Source organism: Helicoverpa armigera, chromosome 10 (assembly GCF_030705265.1).
Source record: "Helicoverpa armigera isolate CAAS_96S chromosome 10, ASM3070526v1, whole genome shotgun sequence".
Taxonomy (NCBI): domain Eukaryota; kingdom Metazoa; phylum Arthropoda; class Insecta; order Lepidoptera; family Noctuidae; genus Helicoverpa; species Helicoverpa armigera.
This window is the reverse complement of record NC_087129.1, coordinates 1,257,087-1,281,207: the sequence shown is the minus strand read 5'-3', so window position 1 is coordinate 1,281,207 and position 24,121 is coordinate 1,257,087.

Below are 24,121 nucleotides of genomic sequence, written 5' to 3'. Positions count from 1 at the left end.
TTGTATAAAATTTGAGTCTGCAATTTGTTTTGTTGTGTCCAAGAAATAAAATGAAAAATATGACACTCGTACATACGGATAAATGTGTTTTGTTCTAAGCTATATTTTTGTGCCTTTTTGGTCGCACTAACGCATCCTGCTGTGATGTAGCTGTTATGGAAAAGCTAGTTCCGAGTATAACAGGAACTTTTTTTATCTTTTTTATCTAATGATAAGTTTTCCAGTGCATTTAAACATCTGGCAAACATCATCAACAAACTAATGGAAAATTTAAGATTGCAGTGACTACGAGTTTTACTTTTTTCCCCCTTAACGGGTCTTTTTATTGTGTCGTAACAAACTTAGACGCTGATGAAAGAATTTGATGAAGAGACAAAATTACACAACAGTGTTGTTAGGAGGTTGCAAGGTAGCTATCATGTGGTACATAGATGTCTTAATTTTTTTAAATATATCTATTTTTAGTTAGAACGGTTTCTCTCATATGGCTGAGTTGAACGACAAAATGTGGTCAGCGTGAGCATAAGTTACCTATGCTAGTTATGCATTTTCATACAAATTGTTTTTTTGCAAATATAAGTGTATTAGTCCCGTAATCTCTGTCTGATAATATTTTATGTCCCAACCAAAACGTTCCTAAAACAAAGCCTTTGTGCTAAGTCCGATTTTTTTATTTGCATTTTTGCAACTGGCAGCACAAACAAAAAGCTAGTTAATTCGATTTCTCCCCTATTGCCTATAAACTGCATTTCTCAAAGAAAACTTTGCAAACTTGCGCAATAATAAGCAGCTTTGCTTTTGTTTTATCTCTTACTTTAAAGAAATACGCTAAATCCTTTTTTTTAATAAGTTATTTCTTATGGTGTCTTCCTTTTTTAAGTATGTTCGGGAAACATTTTCCTAGATAGACATTGAATAGAATAGTTAGTGGAAGGTAATATCTGTAATAATCTGTTAAATGTATCTACCAATTTTGTTCAACACGCGATAAAAAAATTAATAACAACAACCTGCAAAAAAATCAGTACTAAACAGAACTAAGCCACAATATAACAAAAGCCAATTAAAAACTTGCTACTACAAGAAATCCAGGCGGAGTTGAGTTGTTCAAGTTAGTATGTTGTTCTAACATATTTGTTCAGTCGGTTGTCAACTCACATAGTCTTGGATGGGGAGGAAAACATGAGGATAACTTGTAAGTCTTATGAGGAAGTGGCTAGTAAGATTGTGAGTTGGTGTGATTGGGTGAAAAGGTGCTATTTGAAAAAGAATAGTACCTAACAGTGTAGTAGCAACAGTTTAAAAAAAATAAGTTGATCTTTCAAAAGTATTATCAAAAAAATATATATGTGGTCTTTATGTATGTGCAATGGAGACCCTTTTGAAAGAATGCCAGTGAGAATTACCCGTGCAAGAAATAATATTGAATTTATTTTCTATGAGCCGATTAGGTACTAAAATGATCTCCAGAAAAAAAGTTTTACATAATCCTCTAACTCATTTTTTGTTCTATAACAAAAAAAGGTTGCCATTTTGTTTTATCGCCAAAAAGCCTCACCAACACCAGTCAAAGCAACTAAAAACCTCTACCCTATAAAATATGACGTGCCTGATGCGTTTGGAAGGCATCCAGCGCATTGTTGCGCTAGCCGGCGATAACCAGCTAAGCATTGGACAAGACTCATTATTTATTGCCTAAGATTAATTGGCCTGGAGATAAAGCTGGGATGCTGGGTAGAAATTTGTTGAAACCAAGGATTAAATTGACGTTGATTTGTAATTGGCGTAAATAGGTGAAGTAGGATAGATTGATTTGGGCTCTAAATATCTTTAGTAGGAAATCAGCATCAAGCGACTTTACTATTATAGTTTCACTGTGGTGACTTACTTTTTAGGTTCAGAAATAATTAAGGCGCTTTGCTTGAGCGTGAAGCCTTTACTCACCAAAATGGTTTTAAAATTCACTGTTAAATAACAGCTTGTAACTGCTTCGTATTTTTGACTATGTTCTAGGAATAGAAGCCAACTCCAACAAAGTTGGGAAAAGGCTCGGAAGATTAAAAGGATGATTCTAGGAATAGAAGCCAGGTGAAATAATTAAATAGTTGATACCATTATTCAACAACAATGGAAGCTAGAATACTGCAAACTATCGAATATTTAACGTCTAAAGGTGCTTAACTCAGGAGTCTTGCTAGGTTTACTGGTCAGACTGGTTGCAAACTCTGTCTTTATTTACTGGATTTGAATATAAAAAATATTATTTTGATCCATTTCTAACGAACATTATTAAGTACTGTGTCCTATTCTTAAGTATCTTTTTTTTTTGTTTTACAGGATAGTCCAGCCACCTACGAGTTCAATGGGAAGAAACAATGCAAACTATTTCAAGAACAAACAGATCTGAGGATTATAATACACAAATCTTCAAGAAAATAGCGTACTACTTTTTTTGCACCTCGGCAATGCACTTGAGACACGTTTGGGTGTCTACTTATAAGCTTCGCAATTATTTTTTCCATTAACAGACGTGATCTTATTGTTTACCCCCATAAAAAAAGAACCCCACTACTGATAACAACAACTAAAAAAAAACAAAAGCATTATTGAATCCCCTCTACACCTTCATTGAGACAGAGACCGTCGTGATCCGAGTATCAAGTCCTAAAACATACATGATTCTGTAGCCAGTGAAAAGATAAAATATTCCATGAATAATGCATACGTCATACTTCGACAGGCTGAGTGAGATCGTCTATACGTCGAGAGGAAAAACCTTGGGACCACTTTGAGGTGTTCAAATGCGGTTTTTTTTGGTGATATTTTGTTTTTGTATGGTGAGTGTGGTAAAGTGTTTCGGGTGTGCAATGTTTTTAGAATAAACCTCTACTACCTCGTGTATTGTTAAATAATTCCTAAACCAATATACTTAACCAAGAGGAAGAAAAATGTTTCATTGTAAAGCCTCCGAAACTACTCAACTTATCTATTTCAAAAATGATGATATAGGCTTTATTTTCAGCAACTACGGGAGGGAATTCCACCAGGACACGAGTGAATCCGCGAGAAATAGCTAGTAAGTAAACTGAGACAATTAAATCCGTTTTTTATGTCTTACTTGCTAATGATGGCAACGTTATACAAATTACGCTATTTTAATTACAAAATCAAAAGCGACATAAAAAATTACGCAACAAAAATCCCACTTACACTTAAAAAATTACTTAATTAATTTTAAACATTTTATTTGATGATTACAATAAAAAAAGCTGTAACGCCGTACCGGGGCAAGCATTTGATGAAAACACAGCATCCGAAATGCCGGTCACGATTCTGTTAAATTTCCCTAAAGATAATAAACATTCCCAGGTAAATTAAACAGTTGTTTCATTCCCCTGTATTTTTTCATTGGACGCCACAAAAGTTAACTTGTTATTTTTAAAACACCCTTGGTCTTAAAGTATGGAAATTAATGTAATTATGCTGTACCAAAGTTAATTACAATGATAATTAGGAGTAGGTCAAAGGTCGTATTGAGTGATATATATAGATAATTGGAAGGTAGGACGTTTGTAATGAAATGTACACGTTTGGGAATAAAAGGGGATCTTTGAAGGCTTGGAATAATAACAGTAGCTAATTATGTTGATGAGGAAAATGTGGGTTATTTTGATACTGTTGTTTTGGTGACTTTAGAATCAGTCATGAATTACAACGTGACTTTTCCTGTTTATCAACGTACAGCCAGCTAGTACTCCGCACTTTCACCCGCGTACCGAGGGAACAACTTCCCGTACCCAAATAAACAGTAGCCCGTTTCCTTTCTCAAGCTCTGGTCTGTATGTGTTCGAAATTTCATTTGAGTTGATTCAGTAGTTTTGGTTACATCACAACTATCGATTACTCAGCCACTTAAACATAACTTAAGTACGGTAATATCTTTGTATACTTAGCTTTGCTCTTAGTTCCATATATTTGCGATTTAGTTGTTTGTATGTTATCAAGTCGTGTGTTAGATAGTTTAATATTTAGGTTCTGGGAATACCTTGTTCAGATACTTAAGTTAGGCTCCCTCGGGGTGTTTAAGATGATACGATGATATCGTAGTTGTTTTGATAGTGGTATAGTATATAGGTACTTATAATGTGCTTCGTAAATATTGTGATAGGTAAATTTGAATCTGTTTTATGCTTTTATTAATGAAAAATGTTCATCGGATTAAGATGAAAAGTATGAAAAAGTTTCCTCAAGGTGTAGAAAATCTTGAAATTAATACAAAAGTATAAGTATAAAAAAAAGTATGTAATAGTAATGCTATAGGTACTTAGTATGCCTTGTATAAGCAGAATATGGTTCGCAATATTTTTTGCATAGAAACACTGCAGCTTTTTACCCGACGAAATCAATTGCAACTCTTAACTACTTAATGCATTTTTATATCAACTATCTCCAATGAACCTTAGAAAAAATATTTCCTCCAATTAAGTTCTCAATAAGCTCACTTTAAAAGTGACTTGTAAGATAAAACTTATACGTATTGTGAGTTTATTTATCAGTAATACTTGAGTTGCAACGCCATAACTGAACTGAGCTGAGTAAAATACGGCCTCCCGCTACAAGCCTGTTTGCACGGATGTAGAGATTCTAGATGTGGCATGAATTAAGGGTAATAATAAGGTAGTAAGTAGGTGCCTATACTTAATTGGAAGAAGTGTGTTGTTAAGAATTATCAAGTGATTGGGGCTTAAGAAAGAAATATATTTACACATGGAAAGTGCGTAGGTAAATCTTGATTTTCTTAGGCAATATTTCCAGGACTAAAATTATAATCGATAAATCAACTTGGTAGTAATTTCTATCATCAGGGTTAGATAAATTCGTGTTTCTTACCTAGGTACTGTAGACTCACTTTAAAAAGATTGTATTGTGGACGAATTAATCTAAATATTATACTAAACAATATGGTGTTGGTTCACATCAATAATTGCTTAAAATCCATGAAACGATCCTCCGATCGCTCGGCATACTTCTTAGCCATTCGTCAATTTATCTTTGTAAAATTTACAATTCATATTAATTACCCAACCATCTTGCCACTTCCACTAACCACAATATCTCAGCACCAATGCATTTTGTATACAACCCACGTAGATGCACTAGCAACGGTTGAAGGCAAATAAATTCCACGATTTGTGGTTGGAAAGGTTCCAGGCTGTTGTTGCTGGTCGACTTGGGATGCTGGGCGCTCGAACACGGCTGCTAAGCTCTCGCGCAGATACAACGAGATATTTTGTTGCTAATTTATTGGGTGATGCTGCTTTTTGAGGTGATTGAGAGGGTTTTTTGAGGGTTTGATTATTTTCTTGAAGAGTTATTCTAGAAGGTGAAAGCAATAATTTGAGATTGAACTGCTGGGACGATAAAAATAATGGAGGTATATTAAATAGCTCAGTTTTCGATGAAAGCTATATCTACTTATGGGCCCTAAGTTACCTACTTTTTATATAGGCATGCAATATACTTAGTTTATTCCCATATCATCTTGAAGTCACCTTATATGAAATCTTTCACTAGAATCAGATTTTGCTTAAAATGCACTTGCCATGTCATATACCACAAATCTAACTCTCCTACTACTTCTACTCAATCTTGGTTGCACGAGTACCTACCATAGTTCTCTTAACAATATAAACCAGCTTACAGGTTTTATTAGAAACACAATCCGATTTAAAAATGTACAATCTATGACACTGCACAGTACAATAAATTATTAGTAGGAAATGAAGAAGGCTAGAGACTAATTTTAACTCCCCAATGCAATCAAGTAATTAGTTCCGCAGAACCCACTTGTTACTGTATTCAAGATTCAATCCTACACGAAGCTTATTTTATAAGTTTATATTCAATTCTTAAAGGCTTCCTGTTTGAAATAAACGTTTTATTTAGAGCTTAACATATTACAGAAAACACTATATCTACCTATTTAAAGTGTAGACACTCCACCAGTAGGTATACTCCATTAAAATGTATTGAAATAATGGAAAAAAAATGCCCATCTAAATAAGTAATCAGCCACCATCGAATGGTTAAAGGCATCGCGATTTCAATCCCTACCTATTGCACGATTGACGAAAACTCATTCTAGATACTAACATATTAAGCTTACCTACCTACTTTCAGGAGTTAAATAATATAACTAGAAACTGCCTTATTTACAGCCCATATCGCTAGCAATCTGCTTTTTAAAACTATTGTAAAGTAAGGTAGAAATACGGCAGATAGGTACTCACTTTGCCGTTTATGAAAGATCACGACCGTCCACTTAGTCGGGAGACCAGCATTTCTCTAGGTGTTCAGTTCAATTCCACTTGATTGTGTCTACGTGCCTGGCTTTTATTGCTAAAAGCTATGCTTAATAACTGTATCAGTTCGTATATTTATAACCACATTGTTTTATTTTTGTAGGTGTAACCTAATAGGGACGTTATGTGTTGGGTACAATTTTGGCTGTAATTTTTTTTAATAGACCAATTTTCTTTTTTCACGAAGTATTTGTATTTTTTTTCAACTGCTGTTTCAGCAAATGAGATAGCATTACATTTGTGGCAACTAATTCGAATAAATTAGGCTGATACATCAGTACTTTCGAATGTCAAACCACAATAGGTACTAACGCCCTCCATTCAGTACTTTAGCTGGTAAGGAGAAGTGGCGTAGCTCTCCAGCAACACATGACAGATATATCACCCTCCAAAATATCCGATAGGTATACGAAGTCATAATGATAAATTGAACGCAAAAATTTCAGCCAAAATTATAACCAGTCCCTGCAGTTACTGAAGATATCAAAATTGAAAATTCTCTTTCATTTCTCATTTCATGACCACTTTGACGAGACTCTCTGTCTCTGTTTAAAAAAATGTAATCATCCAAAAATGTAATTTTTAACAACAGACAAATTTTTATCGAAAAATTTTGAACGACAAAACACTATGATATTTATTCTGTGAGCAGTGGGACACATAAAATTACGACTTCCCATACAAATGTTGTACTTCCGCGCAGTTAGCTTGCCACCGTATATCATGGCCTGAATGCCATGTTGGCGACCGAACGCCATGCCCTATAAACTAGTGGCTTTCTTAAAAATATTGCTGGTTTTATTTATTTGTTTGTTTCTGTAAGGTCTTGTGGTTTAAGCTGTTGAAAGGTGGTTTAACAAGAGTGAAGGTATCAAAAGATACCAATTTTAGGATTTCTGTGTTTTTGACAGGCGATGCACTGAAAGAAGTCCATTTTCACCGATGAACGATATAAGCGTCCGTTTTTCGTAATACCATTAATTTACGTCCTTAGAAAACAGTTGTTCTAAAAAACTGTATGTACTGTATGAATTCACCAGGCATAGTAATGTGGCAATTTATGATTTAATAATAACGCAGTGCACTTTTCACTATTCAGATATTTGTTACTTTCGTTTCATTAATATTTACTCAGCTACAGTTAATACCTAATTGTATAATATCTATTTTATATTATAACGATTTGACAGCAAATGTCTGCGTACAGATTTAGTATCACTTTTTTTTTTGTAATTTGTGGAAAATGTAGTGGGTAGTATATTTTTTAAGTTTAGTTTTAAGAACATTTTGTGTACCAATAATATACTACTGTTTGTTTTCCCTAATAAAAAAAAATAAAAATAAAAAACTGACCATTATGTTGTCGGTACGTCTTAGGTTTCTTCTGTGTGTAGAAAAATGGGACATAAAAATTTATTTTTATACCTAGTTATAAACATATAAGTGCATGTTTTGTTTAAACCCTTTTTGCCTCGAATGTTCAATTACAAGTAGTAAAATCTATAGGGAACTCACACACATGTGAGCGAATGAATCTAAAACAAAACACAAACAGTAAAAATAAAACATTAAAAATTCATGTCTCGATATGTTTCCCTGCAATGTTTTACACGTACTTTTCTTTTAATACAAAACCACTGAGAAAATAATTTAATTGTGTTGTAAAATGTTGCAGAATTACTGTAGCATTGAAAATAAAGCGCTTTAATTTTATTAAGCGCTCCACTGACGATGTTTCAGACAAGTTAAGCTCGCTTTATTGTGTACAAGTTAATACATTTTTAATCTGACACAGTGAAATCAATACTATAATTTTATTATAGGTTCCTACGAATGGTATAGGTACTAGCTTTTGCATAGCGTATTCGTATTATATTTTTAAATACATACCAAAACTGTGTGTGTGTGTGTACTTGAAAGCAATGTAAAAGTGATCAACTGCCATAGTTGTTACTAAAATAATAAGGAGGAAATATTTTGCTGTTGGTTTATTTGTAAAGATAAAGATAATTTATTTTCTTAAAAACATGGGTGAGTGTTTGTACCCTAATCGCTCCGAAACAACTGAACCTATTTGATTGATACTGAATTATTTCACTGTTGGAAAGCTATACTCTTTCCGAGTAACATAGGATATATGTATTTTATCGTTATAGATCGGGTACAACCGCGGGAAGTTCGTTGTGATTCAAATTGACGAATATTTTAAAACCAAAACAAAAAAAATATATAAAAATGTTTCTGTGTTAATTCCAAAAGAAATTATTCAACAAAAACGTGGATATCCGAGTACTCTTAGTGTAGCTTCGGGCTATAAATTTCCACGAGACTGTGAAGTTGTGACCTACCACTTAGTACTAGGTACTACTTGTGTTCTGTTGTATCTTTACACCTCGCTTTTAGCACGAATGTTGCATTAAAAACTAAAAAACATATGGCTAAAATGCGGTTTCGAATATTGCACCCTATTTTCAATTTACGATGCTTTCAGAAACTTTGAATGGATTGGTGTTTCAGGAAAAAGTATTTTGTTTTATTATTTGTAGGAAAGATTTTGATTGTATTTTATTTAAGTAGTGTTTGCTGTTTTCGCGTTTTGAGCACCTATTGTTACTCATGTGCGGTGTCTTTAAAAAGAAATGAATTTTGTACCCATTACTTATTACAATACTCTTATGAGCCTCATACAATTTAGAGCGCGTAAGCAAAACAAATATTTTCTTATTTATACAGTTAATCAAAATATATATGAGATCAACACTGCTTTAAATAATTTAAAAAGAAAATACACCGTATTTAACAAGATGAATAGTTAAATCAAAACTAACACCTCCGAGAGTGTCCCTTAAAATGTATTCAGAAACAAAATCTAGGTGTAACACGCTGGGGGCACTAAATTCACAGCTATTGTACTGCAAAGTGACCTGCCCACTTATGTTGCCACGTGTAAAATGTAAAATATGAGTGAAGAGGATCACACACTACCATGCGTCACGCTTGAACGAAACTCTAAAAGGGTTGGTGTGTCGGTACATAGCATAGGTAGCCCACTGAAAGGTAACTGATAGAAGTCGAATGCATCAAACCGAATAGTAGGCAATATGGCGTAACTAATAAATAAATAAATATTTAGGAAAATGTATAAACTGACTGCCCCGTTGAGTCCTTGAAGACTGAAGAATTCTGAATTGAAGGAAGTATAAACTAAAAAAAATGGTTGTCGCGGCAGTGATCGTCAAATGGTTTTGAAAAAAGTCTAACACTAGGGCCTATTAGGTAAACAAGTATATTTCCCAGACGATAGTAGGTTGTTGGTGGGTTGATGTTTTTCCCTTTGACTCGTAACTATTGTATTGCACTTTGAGTATTTTGCATTAAATCTAAAGTACCTAAGTATATCTACTCTTAAGGCGTTAGTGTGTGATCCGCCCTGCTATGAATGGTTCGTCAGTATCTATTCAGTAAATATATCTGCTTAAGAGCTTTAACCTTTTATGTAAAATATTGTAGAACGACGCATTAATAGTCATTCAGTATACCCTGGATATGGCAGGTCAAGTAACACTTACCCAGGTTATTGCACGGTTATTGTTATAGCCGGGTATAGATTGATTTTATGGGTATCTGTAGATTGTTATGAAATTCGATTGAGAGAAATTTTGAAGGGTTTTGGAAATTACAGGTACCTAGAGAGTAGGTACGTAAACCACTGAATGTTTTGGCTAGCTATCATAAGAAAAATCTCATCATCTCCCTAGCCTTTTCCCAACTAAGTTGGGGACGAATTCAAGTCTGGATGGTGTTGAGTACCAGTGTTTTACAAGGAGCGACTGCCTATCTGACTTCCTCAAGCCAAGAAAAATCTTTTAATCGTTTTTGACGGTGGTTAAATTGACCGTCAAATTGGCAGTTGCGTATCATTTATTTATTTTGCTTTTACGTCGTCTCCCAACTCCCAATTTACACAAAATTTCAAATTCTCATTTTCTCACATTAAACAGGCCACTTATTTAGCAAGTGAAAACCACTATTTCTCGTACATTAGTGAAGCTAGGCGTTCTTTTGTTAGCCGGGGGCTATAAATTGCCGACTGTGTGAAGTGACCGACTACCTTCCTATGTCACTCGACACACTAGTTGGTGTGAACTTGGGGAGACGCCATTTTGACACTTTTAAATTTTTAATTAATAACGCTTGTAATCTTTGTAACGGCTTTTGTTTTGTAGTTTTATAAAAAGAGGATATGGATGAGTAAAAAATTCTTTACATATGTGAAGACTAAATTCTGAACTAACTTTAGTAGAATAGTGCAGTTTATAGCTGTGAAATAATGACTTTTAATGTGTGAAGACTGAAAGCTCTAGCTGTTGGTAAGAAATAATTTTAGCCAAGTAGGTAATAGCAGTAGTAATATTTTCTTTCCTGTAAAGCCTTTGTATCTTGCAAAAACACTTAACTATAACGAATCACTAGATATATATAACGAATCACGATAACACTATAGCTGTAAAACTTCTATAAAATTCAACCCTTCTTCTAAGCTACCTGACTTTGTAACTGACTTAGACTGGTCAACACGGCAAAAAAAAAAACAAAATAGGACCAACTTTAAGAAAAAGTTCTAAAAGTGCCAGCGAAAGCGACAAAAAAAGGTCTAGAAGCAAATAGGTACCAAACAAAGGCATTTGTGTTCACTTTTCGTTCCCATCAACGTACTAAATTACTTGTTAAAGAAAAGGAAAAAAAACAGTGAAAAACCAGAACATAGGACAGTTTCCTTATTTTTCAAGTTGTATGCATTAGCGGTTCGTTCAGAAACGTACACAAAATGTTTAGCGAAGCAATTAAATAACAATTTATAACGTCTGGTGGGACCAAACTGTCCTGGCCTGTTTTTGGACGAATATTTTTGGTTTTAAGAAAGTTGATAGAGGTTTTTTTTATTTATATTTGATTAAGAAGACGTTGATGAGTGTCGTTTTGGTATTTTCTCTTTAGTAGAATATTTCCCACGTATACTTAGTGTAAAATATATTTGAATTCGTCATCACCTGTACAACACAAACGATAGGAAGTGCTCTTACCAAAACAAATATTTCCTCCGAAACCAAACAAATAAGTAAAACATACAAATTAACAAATGACGCAAACGGAACAATCAATCCACAAACAAGCAATTCTATTTCATCAGTATGTCCGACCATAGCCAAAATAGTTAGGCACACAAATGTTCAAAGAGGTTGTTCATGCAAGACAGGCCGTCAAGAAAATTAACTTTGTATTCAACACAATGACGGGCCCACTAAATTAATTTTACTAAAGTTAGTTCCTCTGAAATTCTGTAAAGGGCTAATTTACCCCAAAATTTGCATCAGAATGTCTCCAAATGAAATCATGACGTTTTTGGGCTTAATTTAAAAGTGCTTTGATGATTTACTGGTTTCGCACGATGTCTTCCAAGAAACCACTTAGAAAGTTTGAATATTTAAAGCTCACTTTGTTGAAATAGCTTCTGGAGAGTAGCCGTTGGACTTAGTTCACTTGGGACTATGAGCTGCATTTTGTTGAAAAATATATTCATCTGTTTTCTTATCTTGGTGAGTTTGCTGTCTTGTGGAAAATGTGGCCGCTGTGAATAGGATATCACGTTCGATGGAAAGTTAACAGCGTTTTCACACTTTCTCATTCAAAAGCCTTTCTATCTCTACCAATATTATGTATGCAAAAGTAATTCTGGCTATCTGTCGTTTTACAGGTCCTTACCTACTGAACAGTGTTATCTTTCCACTTTACTAACAGAGTACCTACTTTATTTTAATAAAAAAAAACACTACCTTAATAGTATTAATATTCACACGTGTATATTATTATACAATATTCTATATAGCAATGTAAACTGTTCAAGTCAATCCAATATGTATAGGGCATACACGTGTCATTTACACAGCGCAAGTTATTATAACCGTGTTTACTTTAGCCGAAACTTGCCGAAGCCTTAAAACTACTCAAAGCCAGCCTCTCGGGACGAGATATTAACTTAAGTTCTAATATTACTGAAGTTAACACCTTCCCAAACACTGCCTTTTGGGTACACGTATCATGTAGCTGTTAATCACCGAATAGGGCCCAAGAGGTTCCAATTTTGTTATCAGAACCTTAGCTGGGACATAATCTCTAGACCAAGAACCCATATAATGAATTACGGCCAGAGTAGCTTGAGCTTCCTCCCCCTCTTATATTCAAATCTCGACGTGAAGTGTAAGCCCACATGTGTTATCGAAACGTAATATTGGGGGTCCAATTAAAATTGGCAGGTTCGCTAACAAACTTAATAATTCAATTTAAATTAATGACAGGATGGTTATTGCTAGAACTATCGGCATGACCTGTCGTAGTGGCGGCATAAATAATGTGTACAAGTGCGCATTATTCTGTGAAACAATAGAGCTCGCTACATTTACATCTGTTTGTCTTTTTGTACGAGATAATTTCGTGTGAACATGCTGCGACTTTTATTCTCGATGTTCATTTTGTTAGTTTACTGCAGTGAGCGCGAATATTTCACTTATCCGACTTTGCATTAAATTTTTTGTTGCTTTGTAAGTATAAATTGTTTGTGAGTCTGTTAAAAATGTATTTTTCTGACTTTGAGATTTTATGTTGAGTTTGTAATTTAAAGAATCATGTAGTAGATATAAAAGTAAGATGAGTGGAAGAACGAAATGGGTCCTATTTATCAATTCAAATCGATCATAATCATAGCTACTTTTAATGAAGAATTTTTTGGCCATGTTGAATATACAATGTATTAAAATCGTGATTAATATACATGATGCAAATGTAGATATTGCACTACTTAAATTGCTTTTATACAACAGGAAACGCTTCAAAAAAATACTCGAAACAGTTCAAAGCGCGCGTGAACAAATTATCCAACCAATTTCGTTGGTAACTTCGCTTGAAATTAGCAGTAAGTAAAGCTCTTTGTGACAAGCTAGGTAATTACTAACACTATACCTAATTTTACTATTTGTACTACATTTCTAAGCTTTCGTTTGGTTGTTGGAAAATTACAGGCTGAAAAAAGGGACGTTTAGCTTTCATCTACACATGTGTTGGACGGGCTAAATATTGTTAATCTACTTTCCTGATATTATTGTTCATGTTTTTAATGCACACAACATACCTTTACGTCTCGTTTAGATGAAGCTTAAAATAGCAATGTTGCTGTATTTTGCGCCTCGAGTAGGAAAAGTTTACATTTCACAGTTGCATATCATCTTCAGTCCATGTCATACATATAAATTATACCTTTTTTCTATACCACACCTCAAATTTTGGAAGCTTGCAAAAAGTTTTTCCCAACTGTGCTCACTAACAAGCACGCCCCAGTAAGTGTGGAAAAATTCCTCCAACTTCGGGGAGCCCTTTGTTTAGTAGTGGATGTTCTACGGCTGCAACGATGGCCACGACCACGGAGCTTGGACATCAACTCTTTCCTCAAATCTTTGTTATAAAATATCAACTAAATAACAGCTCCCTACTGTTTTCATACATTTACAAACTACCTACCCTCGTCTTCCATGATATGAAACGCAATTAATGTTAGCAGCATGTCAGCAGCCGGTACTAATTGTTAATACTAAACTATGGCTGTAACCTAAAGCTAGCAATTCAGTATTAATGTTACAATAACTGGGACTTGGGGAACAAATGACTGTATGTCAATACAAAGCTTGTCTGTATTCTGATTTGTTGTTACATCATATGGTAGACTAATTAATTTCTGGCGTTGTTTTGTTTGAAAATGATTTGACGAGAACTGTTGAATTGCTTTGTTCTAGTTACAGGGATCTTGAAACCGTTTGAATCTGTTAGATGTAAGTAGGTACCTATGTATATGTTACTGGCTATTAGCCGCGGTTTCACCCGAGTCTGTAAGCAACGACTTTTCGTGTTCAGATAAATAGTAACTTTTGTATTTTTTCAGGCTCTATCTCATTAATTGCATACAAGCTCTACAGACGTTATTTAAAACCACAACAGTCAGACATCTACATTTTCGAAATACATCGAACAATTTTGCACTGCGACAATTAATCGGCATGCAAATTATGTCCACCCACTTACACTACAGACCATTATAATAAATTAAAATATACCTTCATAACTTACAGCGTACAGAACGTAGATAATTATCTGATTAATTAAATCAAAAAGCATACATCAGTGGCATATGCAAAATACGTCAATTGATAGCGTAAAAGGCGCCCTATCTATTAATTGAACTTATTAAAATGGACAAATTCAATTGAATTGAATTTTCATGAAACCGTGAATTATGTTGATTCACATCTGATATCGTTACTTCGGTCAGTTTATATCGGTTGCCTTTGTTCGAACATTCAGTTTTACAACACTAGTTGTTCCTTGCGGTTTTGTCTGTTTCGCGAGATATAAAATAATATACTTAGCTTGTACCTAACTGTCTTTAGAGTCCAATCTATCCTTGTTTTAAGATCATGACCACAAATATAATTGAGTTTCAGTTTTGATTAGCGTGTAGCCAGCGACGCGTCGCTAAGCTGTTTTGCTAGAAATAGGCTAAGAGATATATCAAAAAAATAATTAATAGGCGGTCACTGGATACTGGAAACTAGGAGATCACCACACCATTTCACTGGTAGTCATATATCGTTATTGATGCTATAACTAAACTCACAGAATTAAACAAAAATATTTTATATTTTCTTCATCTTCAAAATTCACAGTATATCACCAATATCAGTTCGCAACAACATCAAATAACAGCCACTCAAACCCGCCCAAAAAAAATTGAGCATAAATTTTGCAACAATGAAAACGGCAAAGCTATCGAAAGCCTGAATGGCTTCGCGGGATTTTTAATATCTACCTCCAATCTCTGAAACGATTACCAGCCAATAGAATTATTCTTTCTCTTGCAAAATAAAAGTGACTACCGTCATTTCCATGGAAAGCGATCTTCGAGCGTTTATTGAATTCAAATCACATCGGATAGGACAAAGACCTCAAAACATTCTAGAGGTTGATAAGAATAGTTTATTTTTTGTAATATCTCTTTCTAATGTAATATGTCTTCTGAAGATGGGTTTAAGTTTTGTTTTAAACATAATTGGATTATAACTTGGCTTCTTATTTTCTGAAATGATTCATATAAACTTATGTTTTAAGTTTAAAATAAATTATTAACAGCTTTGAAGTTATTTGACCCTTACTTAACTGCTTAGGGCTCATTACATCAAAATTAAATACCTACGTGGATTTTTGTCCTACATCACCTTAGGATACCGTTATCTTACAAGCATCATCAAAAAATACAAAAAAAACTTATTAGTCATCTGGCTAATCAAAATTTCTAGCTTACAAAAAACAGGTGATATCAAACACAACTCCCAGTTGTTAAAACTAATAAAAACAATAACAGCTACACTACTAGATACCCATAAGAGAAAGCGTCCGAACTGGCTACAATCCACTTATGTTCTTCGTTCACGAGACGACTCAAACGTTATCGAATAAAGCTGTTGACCCATCCAATTACTGCGCTGGGTAAAGTACCTTAACTCCGATAGACATGGAACATACGAAACTTTGAGTGCAAGTCCTGCAGTTTGTTTTAGGATTAATGTTGGTTTCTGTATTGATGTCATTTGGATCTTAGTACTTAATTATACTCGGAACTCTCTTTTAAATGGATCTTATTTTACGAACCTACAAGTTTTTAAAATATATTAAGAAATACCTGGATGGATCTTCTTATGCTTGACTTCTTAGTTTCATTTTCATGCTTCGTAATAAATATAGAAAGAAAGAAATAATGTAATTCATAGTTTGTGCATCTATAAGATTTTTTTAAATAAAAATACATAGGTATACTTTCAAAAGAGATACAATAACTCTAAGCATTGACACCGTCAGATTTACATTTGCGAATAACTTAATTCCATAGAAACATTTTAATATGTAACGTAATGGTGACCTCTAGTTTGTACCGCTCTAGAATAAGTTAATAAATTTACAAACTAATAAACACGGAGCTTTTCTCAAACTAGCAACAGAGCCCAATTTCACTCCAGCGTTACCCAAACATAACCTAATCAACAAATCTTAACCTAAAGAAGTTATATATACCAAGACAAACGTAAGAAAGGGCCTATTCAACTATAAGGTCACAATAACAAATCTTGCTACTATTGACACAGAGGGGAACACGGTATTTGCATAGAACAACAAACAAGGCTATCCAGTTGTAATTACATGTCAAACTGTGAAGGGAACTAAAACAATTAGGTAGGTTGTGCTTGTAAGGCACGAATTATGAGGGATGTTGGTACAATCGTTTGTAGGTTTTGTGTGAATCTATGGTGAAATTGAATGGTTATGTAGACCTTTTTAATTAGCCTGTATGAGTTTTGATATGCAAAATCTGGATGAGACGTAAGGTATGCCAAGAGTAGTTAGGTTTCTTCATGAAAGAATAATGACAGTAATATGTTTTCCAGTCATAGTTTGGAACTAAAACATTTACCGAAATCGGCCGTAGTAAAATAGTCAAGTAAATGTAGACTAACAATATATTAAAGGATGTAGCACCACCGAACGCACGCCGCGCTCGCGTGCGCACTCACACTGTGTCGGGACGGGACACCGACGCACACTGGCTCACCGCGCCACCTTTATAAGGAGCCACCGAGCCATCGATCGGCAGTCTCTGCGCTAGCGCGCCGCTGTATCCACGCATTGGAAGAGCCCGCCTAGCCTGAGCCGCCCCTGCCCGCTCGCCCGTGGTGACGTATCCTGCTTGTTTCGTGACGTCACGACACGAACTGGCCGGGACCGTACCGCGCGTCGATCCGTATAGAGTTAGTGTAGTCATACGAGTGTAGAATTAATGTTTACACATTGGTAAGCAAATAAACTGCCTGGAAGTTTCACCCCAAGTTTTATTGAAGACCTTAACAATCTTACAAGGATATTTTTTTTTGTATCTGCCTTTCCCCGCTCATAAGAACAGCAAGATCTTGAAATTCTAGAATCTCATGCATGCCAGTTCTCGTATCTATGCCTCTCGCACTTTCAAGCCGCATACTTTACGCATTCATTCTTCATCTTTTATTTTTTTCCGGGTGGGATTCCCGCTAATTTCTACTATTTATTTGTTCAGGGATTAAAATTTGGGAATTAATCCCTGAACAAACTAAAGGATATTAGGAACCTACAGTTATTATAGATTAAACTCTTAAAGAACCTAGTTTTGTATTGTATATCTATCTGTAAGGTCCTGATACAAACATTTTATCAGCTACGTCTAAACTCAAAAAACAGTTGACGCAACTTAAAATTCGAATCCAAAACTACATTGACAGCGTTCTAATCCGTCAAGTAGCCGCGAAACCTTAGCAGCTAATTCTCTGGCGACTGTTAAACCTAGTTTCGTTGAAACAATTACTGTGGGACGTCGGAACAAGTTAGAGGTCTGATTAAACGGAGACCGGCTCGCACCTTGTCAGTACTTTGTAACTGACAGCCCAGAACATTGCTTCGCACGCTGTTATGAAAAATTGTTTGGATAAAATTCTTGTGTGCGGTTTGATTAAGTTGCTTTTTTTGCTGGTGAAAGTTTGGTATGGTTTTATGAATTTGCATGTATTTTATAGTTAGTGAAAACATATACCTAGTAATATTATAAAGGGTTTATAACAGTGGTGTAATCAATATTTTAGTTAAGGATCACGTGATTGCCAACTACGGCTATTAGTAGGTACGTGCACAAGGCCAGATGATGTTTGATTCGAAAGTTATTGATAATTCTTCAGTTTTTGATCTTTAAAGTTTTGCTTAATTGACTAAGAATAGCCCTCTCTACTTACAAGATGCTATTAAAAATAACATTTCAGAAAAACATAAAAGTTATAATATACCTACGGGATTGCGGAGACCCGGATCAAAACTAAGTAAATCAAAAACAGTATACAATTAAGGCCCTTCATTCTTTAATTTCTTATATCCTTAATATTTAGAACCACAACCAACATCCGCTTACCCACCAAAACACTTCACCTTGATAGAAACCCCAACACAGCATTTACAACCCAACTAAATAAGCTGTGAATTTCGACAGCCACTATAAATTCGTATCCAAGGTACTATCAGATTCAAGGTCAGTTAATTAAAGGTCCAACCCTCTCAGTTGAGCTTTAATCTTCATACTGTTAATAAACGCGAATAGTTTGGTACAAGGAAAGCTTCAGTAGAATTGCAGGCTGACCCTTTGGTAATGGCCGATAAAAATTCTATTGCTAACAGAGTCTAATGAATTGTAGGAGTTCGTAAGTTCTTGGGTTCTGTAAGTGCCTTTTAGATTGTGTTTTAGTTGCTGTTTTATTAGGTACAGATGATGGAATTATGACTCTTTTGGAGGTCAATTTGTGACTTAAAATAAAGCGTTGAGATGACAATAATAAAATGTGACGTGGTCTTTTAATCGACGCATTGGAGAAATCGGTCTTTGTTACATAAAATGCAAAATAGGACTTATCCGTAAAAATGAGCTTTGACGGTGAATTATCCTACTAATATTATAAACGCGAAAGTTTGTATGTATGGATGTTTGTTACTCTTTCACGCAAAGACTACTGAATGGATTTTAATGAAACTTTACAATAATATTGGCGATGCAAAGATTCTAACTAGCGCCTCTAGTGTCAAAGTTGTGACACTTTGACAGATATCCGTACATTTTGTGTCAAAATACCGCGCGTCAAATTAAAAAGAAAAAAGTGTCAATTTTTATCGTGACATAAATTGTATAGAAAAGGCTGTCAGTGTCGTTCTTAGACAGCTTCTTAATGTCGCCACTAGAGGCGTGCGCGTAATCTTTGCATCGCCAATAGCTTATACATCAGAATAACACATAGGCTACAATTTGTAAACATATTGTTCGAAATGCTAAACCTGCGCAGACGAAGTCGCGGGCACCAGCTAGTATGCAATTACATTTTGTTCACAATGCAGTATGACACAGGTCCAATTTCAATATTAATGTAGGATCTCATAAAGCACTCAACCCTTTTTATCAAAAAAATCAACCATTCTCGAATAACTTGTAAAGTAGGTAAGCATATAACAAACTGCACAATTTATTTTTGTCAATCGCACTTCTGCCACGGTACCGGTGACGTCACAAGCCTTAGAAATATTTCTCAATATACGTGTGTGCCTGACGCGACTCAAGTGTAGCCGAGTTATAACTTATTACATGTTTTGGTAAATGTGCTACCTGCCTGTAATAATAGGTGAAAATATATCTAATATTTTTTGATAATTTATTACATAGGTTTAAATTGTAGGTAAGGTAAGGGATATAGCTATTAGCCAGATACTTTTAAAATTAGGCAATAGGGAAAGCAGTTCAATTCACTCTTTTGGTTCCTTTAAAAATCGTAAACTGCAGCCGAAAAGCTATTTATTTCACACACTAAAAGTGAATAGATTTAGCCATTTCAGATTACCTCTAACTTGTTGTGAATTTAGCAGATATTAAACCAGACTACTTATCAAGTACCTAAGTACATTTTTAGCCAGACTTCTACATTCAGACAAACTGTCACACTCAACCACAAAAGTTTCACCGTCAAACATTACGACTAGCGCACTTGTCTTCCATTCCGATGTTTAGTTTTCTTTAGCTGCCTTTCTTAGCAAACTCGTTTCACAAGTTTCCTTAGAATCCTACTGTTGGCAATTTTACACATTTCACGGAGGCCCAATACGGTCCAATAAAGGCGGGAAGAGAACAACCGCATTCAGGTGAGGTCTTAGTGCTGGCAACACTATTCTATTTTTAAATTGTGTTCTGTTTTTTAATTTTTGTGGTAGATGTGGTGGGAGGAAAAAACAAATGAATTTGAGTATGATGTTAATAAAAAGGTTCTATGTTGTTGTAAAACAAATCACAATCGAAATGTTTATGTTTTTTTACAAGAAGAACAAAATGGTGTACCAGTTTAATTTGCGAAATAAAAAAGAAACGAAAAAAATGAAGTAACAATTAACAAATTCAACAATTTCTTTAATCGATGCGTTATTATATGTATAAGGTATTGCTTTAAGTTCTTTGAAATGTGTATAGGTACAGGCGTCCCATCCGAATATCGGAACGTAATATTCCACTACCTCTCAGACATTTCTCGGTTCCCTAAGATATTCCTTCACAGAACATGGGTACAAGATCTGTGGTTAAAACCATACGTTCGACACGGTTACCCATAGTTAAGCTTTATTATCCGATTTAGGAGCAAAGGGAGTGGTTATGAATTAACTACGCATGGTAACAGGAATAGTATTAGTTTAACCTCAAACGTATTGAGGGTACTCAACCTTTATGGCGTGTCAAGTGGGTGAATTAATTTATTTTACATAACTAACTACATGTTTATTGTGGAATGTTTTAAATATGAGTTTTTCAAAATTAAATACTTTTTATTTTGTTTTTTTAAAGGCTTTCGATATTTTTCACCCATTTCAACAATAAGCCAGTTTTTTTTCTTGGGGCTAAAAAATGGCTGGGGGAGAAAAAATCAATCAATATAAGGTCCCTAAATATTTGTTTTCCTGTTAAATCAAATCCAATAAAACAATCATTTTGTTTTTGAAACCTCACTATAAAGAAAAAATCCATTTAGATTCCCTATCAATAATCATGTTTTAAGACTTTTACTCACAAAATGGGTCATCACTCCCGCTATACTTTATGTAACAGCAATCTTACTTAAAGAGTGGGAGAATCGGGCCGGTTTACCCATCGGAACGCCTAAACTTTGCGCTAAAGGTGACGTATGCACCGTATCGGTATAAGAACTTATAGTGATTTAAAACACTAATCCGATATCAATTAAATGCTATAAGATTTTTGGTAACATATAGATTATCACTCCCACCATCCTACACTTATGTAACAGCTACCTTATAGGGTGAGAGAATCGGGCAGGTTCACCCATCGGAACACCTAAACTTTATGCAAAAGGATGCTCCTTAACGGCACTAGAACTTAATGTACTTCCATTAACTTATTCAAAACGCTAATACAATGTCAATTAAATGTTATAAGACATAGATTATCTCCAACCATCCTACATTTGTGTAATAGCTGCCTTACATTTAAGGGTGGGTCATCTAGTCGTGGTAGCCGACTGGGTAAAGGACCAACCTCTCAAGTAACAGGGCGCGGGCACGATCCCAGGTCAGGCAAGAGAGGGATCTAGACACACGGCAGTGTGTCCGCCAAGTTCGAGCAAAAAAAGCGACACACCGGCCGTGGGTTATATTACACGAACCATTTCGGGCCAAATTCGACCCCCCTGTAACTCAAAATCTATTTTATTTACGCATATCAAATTTCTAGTATCTGTTGAGACCCCCTCACTTATCTAAAATACAAAATTTCATTAATATACCTATTGTAGGTCTTGAGATATTGCCGTCAGAAAATCGCTATTTTTACTATACACTCACTGACTGACTGACTCACTCATCAAAAACCTAGACCACTTCCAATGGTCGTATTGACTTGAAATTTGGCATGGAGGTAGGTCTTTATGTCAAGGTAAAGGGAAAAATCAGAAAATGGCCAAGTGTGAGTCGGTTTCAAAATAATGAAGGTGTTTTATACCCGGTGTAAATGTATACCCCTAAGGAACTAAAACGAACTATATTTATATAAGGCTTATGTTTAACTGATCACCAGAAATAGTAACAAATAGCAGACAAAAATAGTAAATGATCACCAAAATGAAACTCGCATTTTAATGTAAAATGATAACCAAAGTTTAACACTTTGCTATCCCATTTAAGTGAAATTACTCCAAAATAAATCATGCGCAAGCCAAAAATAGTAAATGATCACCAAAATTAAACCACCATTTTAAAGTAAAATGATAACCAAAGTTTTTACATTCTGCTATCCTATTTAAGCAAAATGAATCCAAATAAATCATTGTTATCCCAAAAGTAGTAAATGATCACCAAGAGTAGTGAATGATCATCAAAATTATACCAGCGTTTTAATATAAAATGATAATCAAAGTTTTTACATCTTGCTATCCTGTTTAAGTAAACTGACTCCAAAAAAATAAGTTCGGCCTGATACAACAAATGTAATAACATTATGGGGACCCTTTTCCTGCACTAGGGTGGAAAATTGTCTATTGCATGCCTCTAAACAGTGCGATAAGAGTGTGTTTTCGAGGGAGTGTATTGAGAAACACATTCTTCTTCTTCTTTCTTCTGCCCTGTTCCCAATTTTACTTGGGGTCGGCGCAATATGTAATTTTCTTCCATTTTCCCCTGTCACTCGTCATACTGACACTCACGCATGCATTGCAAGCCGGACACATAACTTAATATGGCATCATAATACTTTATTTGATAATAAGCCTACATTTTATGGCAATCACAGTGACTTATTTAGGCAAAAATAATACATTAATTTGGTCGTCAAGAGTTGGTGATCATTTACTAAATTTGGTGGTCGAATACAATTTAAAGTGAAGTCGTGACTAAAATAGCTGGTACTATTACATTTTTAGACTTTATTTTTCTGGTGTTCAGTAGATTTTTCTGGTTGCAAAACTAAGGGTATCAAAGCATTTTATGGTGGTCATTATATTTGTTCCCTTTATATAATGTATCTTCGAATGGTCGTACCGATCTGAAATTCGTTACAAAGGATTGTATTTAGTCAAAGTAAAGTAAAAATCTGAAAACGGCCAAGTGTGAATCACTTTCGAAAATAACAAATGTGTAACTTTGATCCACGAACATAATATATGATAACATGTCATGTGAGTCAGTTGGTAAATCTAGTCCATTTAGTTAATCTAGTTCATTTCTTTGTAAGAAACATAGTGCATATTAAAAAATCGGAAAGATAGTATAAATGAGACATTTCTTTAACTAACTTCATCATAAGAAAAAAATAAAATAAACAACCTTACAAAAATAAATGAAATCCCACCCAAAACAAAAATGTGAAAGACTGCCAAGTTCGATAATATGGGAATGCTTCGCCTATAAAAGAAGTGAGATCCGAATAAGTACCAAGTTCCATACACATACCTCAGTTAAAAATAGTTACTTTTTAATGATGTTACTTGGCAAGTTTTAATAGAAAATTAAATACTTGATTCATTGCGTTTAGTAGGTTTATAACAAGGAGTGTGAAAACTTGCCAAGTGACATCATTAAAAAGTAACTATTTTTAACTGAGGTATGTGTATGGAACTTGGTACTTATTCGGATCTCACTTCTTTTATAGGCGAAGCATTCCCATATTATCGAACTTGGCAGTCTTTCACATTTTTGTTTTGGGTGGTTTAATTTCACCCATCGAAACGCCTAAACTTTGCGCTAAAGGTGACATATGCACGGCACTAAAGCTTATTGTGTTTCTATTTACTGATTAAAAATGCTGTTTTTGCTTTGATATGAATTTTGGTGTATTGTGATACTTGTCTGAGATGTGAATAAAATATTTTTTGGTTTGCTCATTTAGTGTTTAGTGTTTTATGTACTTTTAATAATTCTGTTTCGAAGCTTTAATAGTATTATCAAGCCTAAATGTTTTTTTTAAATACACTGATCGCAGAATGAACGACTTTTTTTCAGTTTTATAATCAATAATAATTTTCGTATCGTGGAAAGCGATTAACTATGATTTA